Consider the following 12,801-nt stretch of genomic DNA (forward strand, 5'->3'; position numbering starts at 1 on the left):
AGGGGGTAGGATTTCATGAGGTGATGTGTGCATGTATACTTTCACAAGCTTTTTATCCCATTAAGATGTATGAAGTCAATGCACCAATAAAAAAAAAGGAAAAAAAGTAAAGATACAACATATAAAAACCTCTGCGACACTTTGAAGGCAGTATTAAGAGGAAAATTTATAGCACTGAATGCTCACATAAGAAAAACAGAAAATCTTCAAATAAATAACCTAATGACATACCTCAAAACCCTTGAAAAACAGGAACAATCTAGCTCCAAAGCCAATAGAAGACAGGAAATTATTAAATCAGAGCAGAAATTACCAAAGTATAGAATAAAAGAACAGAAAATTTAAAAAAACAAAAGCTGGATTCTCGAAAAAAATAAGATAGATAGACCACTAGCTAACCTAACTAAAAAAAAAAAAAAAAAGAATCAACCCAAATTATGAAGATAGATGAAAAAGGAGACCTTACTAATTACACTGTAAAAATTTAGAGGATTATAAGAAACTACTTTGAAAAACTATACTCCAATAAAACGGAAAATCTGGAGGAAATTGACAGCTTTCTAGATAAATAAAACCTTCCTAATGTGAGTCAAGAAGACAAAGAAAATTTAAACCAACCAATAGCAATCAAAGAGATTTCTACAGCACTAAAAAGCTTACCATAAAAAAGCCCAGAATCAGAAGGTGTTCCAAGTGAGTTCTATAAAACCTTTATAGACAAGCTAACCCCAATACTTCTCAAACTATTTCGTGAAATAGAAAAAAACCAGGACTCTCCCAAATATATTCTATGAAGCCAACTAAACACTAATACCAAAATTGAATAAAGGCAGTTCAAAGAAGGAAAACTACAGGCCTATATCTTTGATGAACATGGATGCAATACCTGACTTTAAACTTTACTACAGTGACTTCCAGGAAAATGGCGAACAAGAAAAGCAGCGTTTATGAACCCCGATAACAAACAATCTCTATTGCCACAAAATCAGTACTTTTCATAGCCAGAAAACACCATCAGTAGAGAAATAAAAACTATAAATACAACGGACAGAGAAAAAGAAGGCTACAAGAACAACCAGAGACCAGAAAAGAAAATAGCCCGCACTGTGCAGGTGGAGCCGTGCCAGCGCCATCTTCCCTCACAGCACCAGGCTCCAGAGAAGAAAGGGACTCAGAAGGGAGCACAATACCATGGCACAGGACACAGCAACAGAGCCACATAGCCAGCAGTGACAGCAAAATCACAGCACCTGTGACAGCTCCAGATCAACTCACTCAACAACCCACCAAGCTCCAGAGAGGAAAGGTCAACAAGGAGCTGAAGTCAGCAACTGCAAATCATTTGGGTGTAATTCAGCAGTTTTTTCAACGCAAAGAAAGTCTAAAACTCCTAGTGGCCAAGCTCAGCACACCCTCCAGGGACTCATAATGGAGCTCAAAACCAGAAAAGAAATAAGCCTCACAGCCCAGGGCGTGGCAGCGGCGCCATTTTGCTAGCAGCAGTGGCGAGTTCAAGTCCACGACAGCTCCAGATCAACGCACTCAACAACCGTGAGTGAAATTGCAGCCCCCTAAAGGAGAAATCCCAGTATTGCACCCCCAGGGACTTGTGCAGCTTTGATAATCTCCCTGGTTCTGAGATTTTGCAGTCCAACCTAGTGAATGAGTAGCGGTGGCAGAGATACCACACCCTAGTTGCAGCTCCCTGTGGGAAAACACCCAGCCTGGCACCCCAATGATCTTGCACAGCCTTGATTAGCTCCCTGGGTCTGAGATTTTGTGATACAACCCAGTAAGGGAGTACTGGTGACTGAGATTACCACAGACTTGAGATCCAGAGCACCCTAAGTGAAGTCATAGTGACCCAGGGAAGAACCTAAAGAAGGCACAAAATTCCGAAATAATGGGAAAGAGGAATAACAATGGAGCAATGAACGCCCACAACCCCATAGCATCAGACCTGATAACACAGAAATTCAGAGATCTCCAGAAAATCAATCAGGAATATCATTGTAGAAATAATACAGGACTTTCAAAAGAATTCAGAGAGAGTCTAAAAGAAATAAAGGATGCAATCATTTAAAGGCCTCAATTCAAAGTATAAACAATCTATTAGACCACATGGAGAATAGAATCACACTCCTAGAAGATGATCACTCTAAAACGCAAAATAGATCACATCCTGTGACACAAAATGAGCACTAGTAAATTCAAAAAATGTTACATACTTCCCTGTGTCATTTCAGATCATAATGGAATGAAACTAGAAATCAACTATAAGATGACCCAGAGAAACAACATAAACATGTGAAGACTGAACACCACACTTCTGAATGAAGAATGGGTCATAGAAGATGTAAGAGGTGAAATCAAGAAATTTCTAGAAACAAATGAAAATAAAGATATAACATATCAAAACCTCTGGGGCAATATGAAGGTAGTATTAAGAGGAAAACTTATAGCACTAGTGCTCACATAAAAAAAAAACAGAAAATCTTCAAATAAATAACCTAATGAAAGACCTCAAAGCCCTTGAAAAGCAGGACCCCAAAATTGAACCCCAAAGCCAGTAGAAGACAGAAAATTATTAAAATTAGAGCAGAAATTAATGAAATAGAGAATAAAAAACAATACAGAAAATCAACAAAACCAAAAGCTGGCTTCTTGAAAAATTAATAAGAAGATAAACCACTAGCCACCCTAACTAAAAAACAAAAAAGGAGCGAATCAATCCAAAGTATGAACATAAGAGATGAAAAGGGAGACATTACTAATGACAGTGTAGAAATCCAGAGGATTATCAGAAACTACTTTAAAACCTATACACCAAAAAAAATGGAAAATATGAAGAAATGGACAACTTCTAGATAAATACAATCTTCCTAAACTGAGACAAGATGATATAGAACACTTAAACCAACCAATAACAATCAAAGAGATTGAAACAGCAATAAAGACATTACCTTCAAAGAAACTCCCAGGATCAGATGCCTTTCCAAGTGAATTCTATAAAAGCTTTATAGAAGAGCTAACCCCAATACTTCTCAAACTATTTCATGAAAGAGAAAAAAACTGAGACTTTCCCAAATACATTCTATGGCATTGGTGGTATAGTGGTGAGCATAGCTGCATTCCAAATATATTTTCTGAAGCCAACATCACACTAATACCCAAACCAAATAAAGACAGTTCAAGGAAGGAAAACTACAGGCCTATATCTCTGATGAACTTGAATGCAAAACTATTAAACAAAATACTAGCACACGGATTCAAAACCACATCAAGAAAATCATACACCATGACCAGGTAGGGTTCATCCCAGGGATGCAAGGCTGGTTCAACATATGAAAATCAATCCATGTAATTCATCATATAAACAGAATCACAGACAAAAATCACATGATCATTTCAATAGATGTTGAAAAAGCCTTTGATAAAATCAAACATCCATTTATGAAAAAATGCAGAGAATTGGAATAGAAGGAGCATATCTCAACATCATTAAGGCAATCTACAATAAGCCCACTGTCAACATCATATTAAATGAGGAAAAACTTCAAGAATTCCCCCCCAAAACAGGAATGAGGCAAGGATGTCCATTATCACCACTTCTCTTCAATATAGTACTATAGACTCTAGCCAGAACAATAAGGCAAGAAAAGGAAATCAAAGGAGTACAAATAGAAAAGAAGAACTCAAACTTTTACTATTTGCAGATAACATGATACTCTATTTAGAAAACCCAACAAACTCAACCAAAAGGCTTATAGAACTGATCAACAAATTCAGCAAATTGTATGGATACAAAATAAATCTTTAAAAAATCAGAAGTTTTCCTGTACACCAACCATATATCCACTGAAAAAGAAGTTCAGAAAACACTTCCACTCAGGATCTCCCACAAAATATAAAATACTTAGGAATAAACTTAAGCAATGAGGTAAAAGATCTCTACAAAGAAAATTATAAAAAAATTTTAAAAAAATCAAAGAAGATCTTAGAAGATGAAAAGATCTTCCATGTTCATGGATAGGCAGAATAAATATCATTAAAATGGCCATCCTCCCAAAAGTGATCTACAGATTCAACGCAATCCTCATTAAACTACCAAGATCATTCCTCACAGACATAGAAAAATCAGTTCTTAAATTTATCTGGAATAACAAAAATCCCAGAATATCCAAGGTAGTTCTCAACAACAAAAACCATGCAGGAGGGATCACAATACCTGACTTTAAACTATACCATAAAGCCACTGTAATAAAAACAGCAAGTTACTGGCAGAAAAACAGATACATAGACCAAAGGAGCAGAATAGAAGACCCAGAAACAAATACACACACTTTCAGTCAATTGATTTTTGACAAAAGGGCCAAAAACATACACTGGAAAAAAGATAGCCTCTTTAACAAATGGTGTTGGCAAAACTGGTTAACCATATGCAGAAAATTGGAAATTAATCCCACTTTCTCACCCTGTAAAAGAATCAATTCAAGATGGATCAAAGACTTGGAAATTAAACCAGACATTTTGAAGCTCCTTAAACAGGGCATAGGTCCAACACTGCAACACATATGCACAGATAAAAAAAAAAACTTTCTCAACAAGACCCCAAAGGCACAACAAATTAAAAGGCAAATCAATACTTGGGATTGCATGAAGTTGAAGAGCTTCTTTTCAGCAATAGGAAACTTCCAGGATCCTCAACTGAGAGCGAACAGAGTGGGAGAAGATTTACACCTCCGATAGAGGACTAATATCTAGAATATACAGAGATCAAGAAACTCAACATTAAGAAAACAAAGCAGGCCGGGCGTGGTGGCGCACGCTTGTAATCCCCGCGCTTGGGAGGCAGAGACAGGAGGATCACACAGGTTTGAAGCCAGCCATGAGCGCTGGCTTAGGAGACCCTGTTTCCAAATAAAAATGTAAAAATAGGTCTGGGAGTATAGCCCAGAGGTAGAAGGGCCTCCAGGAACTCCAGTACCACCACCATAAAAAAAAAAGAAGGAAAGAAAGAAAGAAAGAAAGAAAGAAAGAAAGAAAGAAAGAAAGAAGAAAGAAAACAAAGCATCCAATAACAAAATGGCCAAGCAAACTAAATAGACACTTCATGAAAGAAGAAATTGAAAATGGCCAACAAATGCATGAAAAAATGCTCAAAATCACTGGCAATCAGAGAGATGCAAATCAAAACTACCCTGAGATTTCACCTAACTCCAACTAGAATGGCAATCATTCAAAACACAAACAACAACAGATGCTGGCAAGGATGTGGAGAAGTGGGAACACTTAAACATTGTTGGTGGGATTGCAAATTAGTGCAACCACTTTGGAAAACAGTATGGAGAATCCTCAGAAGAATGGGAACAAATCTACCATTTGATCCAGCAATACCACTTTTGGGTATCTACTCAAAAGAAAGGAAACCAAAGTACTAAACTAATGCATGTGTATCTATGTTCATTTCTGCACAATTCAGCATAGCCAAACTATGGAAACAGCCAAGATGTCCATCAACAGAGGAATAGATTACAAAACTGTGGGATATGTACACAATGGAATTTTACTCAGCCATTTAAAAAAACTCAATTACATCATTTTCAGGGAGATGGATGGAACTGGAGGACATTATGCTAAGCAAGATTAGTCAGTCACAAAAAATAAGAAATCAGATGCTTTCCCTAATATGTGAAAGCTAAGGAGAAATGCATCATAGAAGGAACTCTAGATGAAAAAGGAAATCCTTTAGAGGAACAAACAAGACAACCTAAATGAGGGGATGGGCAGAGGGAAGAAGGAAATTCTCTAAAACACACAATGTACTCAAAAATATATCGAAGTCAACCATTAAGCCAAGCATGGGAAAGAGGAATGGGGAGGAAATGGGTTGGGAATTGGGTAGGGACTAAATGGGTGATGTGTATATGTATGATCACACAAGTTTTTTACCCCAATATGATATATGAATATAATGCACCAATAAAAAACTTAAAACATAAAATAAATTCATGTTATTAAAAAATCAATCCATGTTATTCATCATAAAAACAGAACCAAAGTCAAAAATCACACGATCATTTCAATAGACAGTGAAAAAGCATTTGACAAAATCTAACATCCATTTATGCTAAAAGCACTGCAGAGAATCAGAATAGAAATGTGACCTTCTCAAATAGGTTTCTCTAGCTACTTTTCTAAAATAATTACAACTGGTCACTCTCTTATCCTTTGCCTTTTTATTTTTCCTCATGCCCTTTTCATTATCTATAAATATTTGTCATCTTATTCTTTCTTTCTTCCTCAATCTCCATGAGGAAAGGGACTTTGCTTTATTTAGTTTTATCCCTAATACCATATATTAAAAGGATATATGTCAAATGAAATTGGGAAATACTCATTTAAGTTGGCTGAAATCCTGGATCACGTAACTAAAAAAACCCACGTAGATGTGGGAATAGGTATGACTTGTCAGTTCAGTCAGGATTTCTGCTGTGCGGTCATTGTCCTCTTCCATATATTAGTTTCATCTTCTTGCTGACTCCCTTCCTGATGGCAAAGTAGATATAATAATCCAAGTCTTTTTCCAAACAACTCAGGAGATAAAGTGTCAATTTTTTTTTTTTTATCAGACCACACCTGTGTGATGGCATATCTTGTAATCGCAGGATTTGGGTTGCTGAGACTGAAGGATTACTGGTTCAAGGATAACCTCAGCAAATTAACGGGACTCTAAGGGACTTAGGGAGACCATGTTTCAAAACAAAAACAAAGTAAAAAAAAATTTTTTTTTTTTTTTTTGGTGGTACTGGGATTCCTGGAAGCCCTTCTACCTCCGGGCTACACTCCCAGGCCTATTTTTTTACATTTTTATTTGGAAACAGGGTCTCCTAAGCCAGTGTGTGTGGCTGGCTTCGAACATGCGCGATCCTCCTGTCTCTGCCTCCCAAGCACAGGGATTACAAGCGTGTGCCACCACGCCCGGCAGTTAAAAAAAAAAAAAATTTAAAGCTCAGCAGTAGAATGGCTCTGAGTTTAATTCCCAGTAACACCTCAACACACAAATTATTCCTGAATAGATCAATGTGACAGTGAGAACACCACAAGCTACAACAGTCCTTCAAAGGAACTATCTCATGGTATAGACCTGTAGATTCAGACCCAGTCACCAAAGCAAATTTAAGAGATGTGCTGCTATAGTTTGGATCCTAAGTGTACCCCAAGGATAAATGTGGTTTTCTCCCCTGTGTGGCAGTCTTGGAGGTGGAGCCTATTTGGAGGTCTTCAGGTTATTGAGGAAATAACCTTCAAAGGGCCGCTGGTCTCTTCCTCTTTCTTCTGTTCCCTGGCTATCCATGTGAGCATCTTTGCCCACCATAATGTGCCACTTCACCACAGGCCCAAGAGCAACAGCCCAATGAACCATGGGCTGAAACCTCTAAAACCAGTGAACCAAAATAAACCTTTTTTCCTTTTAAGTTGATTATCTCAATATGTTACTGTGACAGAAAATACATGCAGAGAAGTACTGGTTTTTGAGGGATAGTAGTTATTTAAGGCTGTGTGCATTACTGAATAGAAGAAAAGTTCAATATTACATCATGCTATACTTACACATCACTGTGAAGCCGGGTTTTTTTTTTTTTTAAATTGCTGTAATAAAAAAGCACCATAGCCGGGCATGGTGGCGCACACTTGTAATCCCTGCGCTTGGGAGGCGGAGACAGGATCGCGCAGGTTCGAAGCCAGCCGTGCTGGCGTAAGAGACCCTGTTTCAAAAATATAAAATAGGTCTGGGAGTGTAGCCCGGAGGAAGAAGGGCTTCCAGGAACCCCGGTACCACAAAAAAAAAAAAAAAAGCACCATAATCCAATTAATATGTAACAGAAATTGAGGGTTGCAGTACCCAATTCCAAAGCTTGAGAGTTATGCAGTGCCCACTGTCACACCGTTCTTTGTGTGTATGATACTTGGGATGGAACCCAGGGGCATTCTGCCTCCGAGCGACAGCCCCAGCCCTATTTTTTTATTCTTTATTTTGATATAGGGTCTCCCTGAGTTGCAAAGGGCCTAAGTAGCTGAGCTGGCTGCAAACTGTGATCCTCCCTGTCTCAGCCTCCAGAATGCTGGGATTACAAGCATGTGCCAACACCCGGCTACTGTCACACCATTCTAATGATGTTTTTATTTTAAATGTTGAAATACAAATATTTTTCTCCAATTTCTGTGTTATTTCTTTAAATGGTTACAAAGATGTTAGGATATGCAAAAGGCATAATTTGAAGAATAACTTGCATCCATTACCCTTGACCTTTCCTCTTCGATGTTGGGAGAGATTTGGAACCTATCACTGTGATGTTAACTTAATAGTAAGAAGATCATTTCTAATCACATGAACCCTTTAAAAAAACATTGAGTTTTCTATGGGTGGTGGCAGCAGTCAGATTAGAGATATTAAAAGAATGTGATGCACCACCATTGAAAATCAGAAGATTTAGGAACTAAAAGGACTAGAGTATTCACCTAGCATCATAAGAAAATGGGAACTTGTCCTTCAACCACACGGAATTAGATTCTGTCAATCTGAATTAGCTTTAAGTTCATTCTTTCCCAGAGCCTCTGGGAAAAAAAGCCAGACTGCTTGACAACTTTTGTCTTTCTGGGACCCTAAAAAGAGAACCTAACTACATAAGTTCATCACAAGTTGGACTTGTGCCCTACAGAACTGTAAAATAACAGGTATTGTTTTAAGTTTCCAAGTTGTTAATGTGTTATGAAATAATAGAAAAATAGAGCGCATTGAGGTGTTTAGACATAAGTACTCAATAAACAGAACTATATTCTGAGACACTAAAAGTGCCCTAAACTGAGACTGGTACCCTTTGGTTTAAGACAATTCAGGGTTTACCCTTGGAGTGGGGTTAATCCTATCTAAACAAAATGGTGGTGCCCCAGAATGAATAATAGGAAGAAACACGATAAATGTGCATAGCAATAAAGAAAGAACACAAAGAAACCAAACATACAGTAGAGAAAACAAAATTAACAATAGATGCTAAAAATAAATATGTAAAATATATCAAAGGTAAGTATCATAAATCACTTTTTGACAACGGAGAGCAAAAGAGACATGCCAGTGAACAATTCCTCTTCCTGAAAGTTCTAAAACAAATATATAACAGAAGAAAACAATTGAGCTGAAGAAAGATCTGTGTTGGCAAAAAAACTCATGGTGTTGAGGAAAGAATCCAATAAAATCTGAAGACAAATGCTCTGTAAAGATTTGAGCAGAAATATTGGAATCCAATAAGGTACTTTAATTAAAGTACAAAGAGTAAATACTAATAAGTATTCAGGAAGTAAAATCAAATTGCTCTAAAAAGGGATAAGGACAAGATAGGCTTAAAGATCTCCTCAGCAATTAAAAATCTTCCTCCAATTCTCATGACCGAGCTCACATAGCATGTTGACACTGGCCTTCTTTTGCGCTTCACATGGGAGCCACCCCTCCCATGCTCCAGAGCCCTTGGATTCATTGTCTACCTGATGGGAAAGTTCTTCCACCCACCTCTTATCCCTGTGCTTATTTTACTCTTGTTTTTCCTTCAGACTTCAACTCATTATTTCTGAGAAAAAAACTGACTTATCCAAAACGGTAGTATATGAGACTATATTAAGGAGGTTCAAAAAGATACTTTATTTGCTCATCTTGTATATCTTTCACCTTAGTGGCTTTTCTCTCTCCAGGTGAAATGAAGAGTCATGGTAGTCAAGAATTGATTTGTTTGTATTACAAAGATCACTGAATATTGTACTGAGACTAGGCTGTAGAGTCATAAAGGAAGGGAGAACACATATGAGGTCCATAATCCATTCCAGAGATAATGGTAGCACTGGAGATGAAAAGCATCTAAACTAGTTGGTATTGTGGATTGTGAGATTATTAAGATGCAGGTTCCTGCTTAAAGGGTTAATGAAGCAACTCTGGCTCCTGAGCAGCAGCTTGGAATGCCAGGCTGGGAGGCAAGCATACTTCCTCTAATCAATGAGCTATGAGTTTTGCCAAGTTTCCTTCAAGGTCAGGAAGCAGCTCCAGACCTCTTTGCATGTCCTTCCCAGCACAGACATCTCTCAGAAAACGTATTGGTATGATAAACAGCTTGAGATGTTAAGGGCAGTCACAGGTGTTCTTTGCTTCTATTTGTAAAACAAAGAGTTGTTTTAAGTTTGAGATTAGTCCTTTGGCTTTACTTACACACATCCATTGTTGCTTTAAGATAACCTTGTAATATCTAAAATAGTTAATTTGTCTATGGATCCCATAGAAGCTTTCTCTATAAAAGTCTGATTGCTCTCTCAATAAAACATGCAGTGTACATGAAACCTGCATCCCTTGTATCCCGTGAATCGGCTTTACCCTTAAGTCTCCAGTGCACTAGACACTGACAGTGGATGAGGTATGAAAGAAAGTTATGACAAGTTTTTTTTGCCCTGAGCAACTAGTGCAATGAAGTTATCACTAGCTAAAACAGGGTAAACTATGGATGATCCTGGTTTGAGGAAAGAACACAATTTCAATTTGGACATACATTTGAGATGTTTATTTAGACATCCAAAAGAGGTTTAAATAGGCAGTTGGCTATAACCTAAGAGAGACATATGAGAACAGAGATAAAAACTCTGTCAGGTTGTCAGCATTTGGTGTTAAAAGCCATGAAACTGGAGGAGGTAACCAAGAAAGTGAGTAGCAGAGAAATAAACGAAAGGACTGAAACATAGGATACTTAAAATATTAAGAAACTGGGAGAAAATCAACAGACAACATGCTGTGTAATGGCCCAAAGTGTGATTTTCTATAAGTGAAAGTATATCAAGGATAAAGGATCTTGAACACTTGGCTGGTAACAAATCAATGTCACTATAAAAAGTTTTAAATTGAAAGAATTCTACAGGGTATAACAGCTACATAAAACATGAAGTCCTAGAATGGATACTACTTTGAAAAAAAGCTGTGATACTCAGGGTCAAACTGGCTAATTTGGCATGAGTATCAGAAGAATGAAAACTTACCGAAAGAAAATTAATGGCTTTAAAAGCAGGATAGAAAGTAGAAAAAAGCTATTTTGGTAAAAACATACATATATAGGTATGGGGCACAGAGCAGATCAGAAAGGATACACATTACAGTGTTAGCAGTAAGTATACAATGATGGTGGGAGAACAATGAGCAATGTTTTAATTTCTAGTACTTTGGCTGTTTTTTTCCTGTTTTTCCACAATATAATGCATAATTTCTGTAAAAAGATGTTTTAAAGTTTTACTAAAAATTCAATGATTAATGAAGTTATTAAGAATAACTGACCTTGGGATTAAGTAACATGGAAATCACTGATCATAAAAAGATCTCTTTTAGTTCCATGGGGGAGTAAAAACTGAATGAACTAATTTGGCAGTTTCTCAAAATATAAAGAGTTCCCATACCATTACCCAGCAATTACACTCTTAAGAATATGCCGAAGATAACTGAAAACATGCTCACAGAAAAACTTGTACACGACATTCATATCAACATTTTTAGTACCCAAAGTAGAAACAATCCAAATGTCCATAATAGGTAAATGAAAAAACAAATTGTGGCAGAGTTGACCTTCTCTGTTTGTAATAAAACCTGTACATCAATACTCTGGGGAAAAAAATTAACTGGGTTTGCAATAAATTTGTTTAGATTTCTTTTTCTTATCATTATTCCCTAAGGTATACAGTAAATTATCTACAAAGAATTTATATTGTACTAGGCATTATAAATAACCTAGGATTTAAAGTATACAGAGGGATATGAGTAGCTTATATGCAAATGCTACATGCCATTTTAGTTAGGAACTTGAATAGCCACAGATTTTGGTGTCCTTGGGGTGGAGTTCTGGAACTGATGCTCTATTTCATGAATATATATTCATACAACAGAATATTATTCAGCAATACATAATGAAGTACTGATGTATGCTACCACATGGATAATCTTGAAAACATTAGGCTAAGAGGAAAACAAAAATCACATTGTATGATTTCATATATCTGAAATCACAAACAACTCTATAGAAATGGTGTTGCTTAGTTGAGGGATAGGGACTGGGATGACTAATGGGAATGGAATGCTTGGGGAATGTTGAACATGTTCTAAAGTTAATAATATCAATATATACACACTAATGAATATATAATAAAAACTACTTTAAAGGGGGAGTTTTTTGATATGTGAATTATATTTTAATTAAGTTACTGGTTATTAAAAATGTTTAAAAGCCAGCACAATCTAATTGATTTCACTCTTCAGTATTTTCTTAAATTCTTTTTGTTGCCACTGTACATTTTCTCATTTTTCCCTCAAGGATTTGTTAATCATTTTAAATAACCTTTGCTTCTTTCTAAATCCATATCCCCACACTACTCTCAAACTCACCCAAATCATAGAAACAGAAAATTCTATGCCTCTATTAAGAAAAACTACATTTTACAACTTAAAAAGTATTAAATGTGACACTATTCAGATCTATTTTTAAAACAATCTATTTAACATACATACATATACTGGGTGGGGGGAATAATAATGGGCACTGCTGCCTATAACACATTGCTTTACACCAAGAATATATCAGATAACCTGAATTTCAAATACTGTTTTGAATTATATAAAATAACTTTGTAGCATTGCCAAACAAGTGTCTCACTTTGTGAAATGCTTAAATATTAAATAAGGCTGTAATACATTTTCTTTTATGAAATACAAATAACAAGAGAGTA

This window comes from Muscardinus avellanarius (genome assembly GCF_963383645.1).
Source record: "Muscardinus avellanarius genome assembly, chromosome: 3".
Classification (NCBI taxonomy): domain Eukaryota; kingdom Metazoa; phylum Chordata; class Mammalia; order Rodentia; family Gliridae; genus Muscardinus; species Muscardinus avellanarius.